Genomic DNA, 2,023 nt, shown 5'->3' with positions numbered 1-2,023 from the left:
GATTGGCAACCGGCGCTTTTCGTACAAGCCCTACTAATAGCATACTAGCAGAGGCTGTTATTCTACCCTTACAATTCAGAAGAAATTTTTTAACAATAAATTTAGGGATAAAAATAACATCTATAAAAAATCATCCTAAATACCTCGAGCGCTGTAAAAAATCATTTTGGTATCGAAGTAATCAATTACTTGAAAAAACACGAAATTCAACCGACTACACTATTGAAATCTTTTCATTCATTTCCACCATGGTGCGCCAAGAAAACAAGGATAGATTATTCGCTTCTCAGAACCACTAAATCAAATTGCAATGATCCTATATTTAAATACGAATATTTGAAGCACTGTAAACAAATTTGACAGAGAAAGAAATCAATTCAATTCAATTCAATTCAATATTCGTCAAAGTAATAATCCGGCTCAACAGGTGTCAAAGATAGAAGTTTTATCAATCCAGAAGAAAAAAACAGACCAATAATAGAATCTGCAACGTTTATAACATTCATAATCCTAACTAAATAAGTCAAGGTGGAATTAATGTCACCTCCTCTCTCGCAGAGTACTAATTATCCGAGGGACCTTTCGCGCGAACTAATGCCTAAGTCATTAATAATATCACACAAAGTAATGACTTTGTAACTTGTTTCTAACTAATTCAAACCCCCCGGTATGTGCTTATGTTTGAGATGTAGAAAAAAAAATGAGACTCACTTCCATCCGCGAGATAACTAATAAACGCCTGCCCGGAAGTTAACAACTCGATCTCAGAAACGGAATAGATAGGAAGACGCCGCCATTGTGCACTGAAGCAGCATTGTGCATTCCTCCAGAACACTCGAAACCAGTAAACCGTGCGGCGGAGGTATGTGCTGGGTGAAATCATTCCACACGACAGAAGGATACGATGCTTTCTAGCAACAATAGTGAAAAGAAAATTTCCACTTTCCCATCGTCTCCGATAGCCGCGGGGATTCTCCGTGAAAGAAAAGGCAGAAGCTGTAAAGTGAAAGATAGAAAAACAACGACCAGCGTTCCGTGGATGGAAAAACTAACAGGACATCCGTGAACAACCGGGGAACAGCAAGCATCATGGGGATTGCTGCGCGCCCACTCCGGGGCCCATAGTAACGTTGCAAAAGTTAGCATCTTTACTCCCCCGGCGGGATGGAAATGCTGCTGATTTGTCGGAGCGGGAAGATGATAATTTTGTACAAAAGCGCTTTGGTCGATAGGAGCGGTCTATACATTTCCCCTTAATATCATAAATATCACTATTACTAATTATTACTATGAACAACAACAACAAACAGAAACATTTACAAACATACGTAAGCGATAACATTGTGCAATCAACGAATCGGAGCACCGTCAATCGCTTCACAGTAAGAAACAATGTAGGAAAAACATTGCCTTTAAGAACAAAACACAATTCAAGGATTCCACTTCCACCCTTTTTGACGCTGCCCTTGACTGTGGCAAGTGTCTCAATTTCGCTCCACTTCAATGTTTTCTATTTGTTTTTAATCAAAAACTGGGCAGCGAACACAATTTAGCGCTGTGCATTTTTCCCTCTAATTCGTGCTATTACCACACGATCTGTTTCCAATGCACAATGGTGCAGGGAACGAACCTACATGCATTTTGTGACCTGACAACACGCTCTGTGTGAAAAAACAGTCTCCACAAAGTGTTGTCACGTCACAAAAAACAATAAGTTGCACTTAATGAGAATTTCATCGTATCGTGACAAGCTATATATTATTGTTGTTGTTTTTTTTACTCTGAATACTTCTCACTCTACTCTGAGATTCCCCCTTCACCTTCCAAAAGTCCATCCTATAGGGGAAGGTGGCACACGCCTGGTTCATCGAGTGGCGCTCACTACCGGGGGAACGCATCTGCTTTTGCTATCAAATGCTTTTGATAAAATCTTCGTATGCATCCGTGTACATATGTGCAAGGGCGTTTATGTTTGCGTGTTGAAGATGACTTTGACTTTGATCGTTGACCGTTAACGTTTGCG

Source organism: Toxorhynchites rutilus, chromosome 3 (assembly GCF_029784135.1).
Source record: "Toxorhynchites rutilus septentrionalis strain SRP chromosome 3, ASM2978413v1, whole genome shotgun sequence".
NCBI classification, from domain to species: domain Eukaryota; kingdom Metazoa; phylum Arthropoda; class Insecta; order Diptera; family Culicidae; genus Toxorhynchites; species Toxorhynchites rutilus.
The sequence above is the reverse complement of the archived record's forward strand: the minus strand, read 5'-3'. Positions refer to the sequence as shown.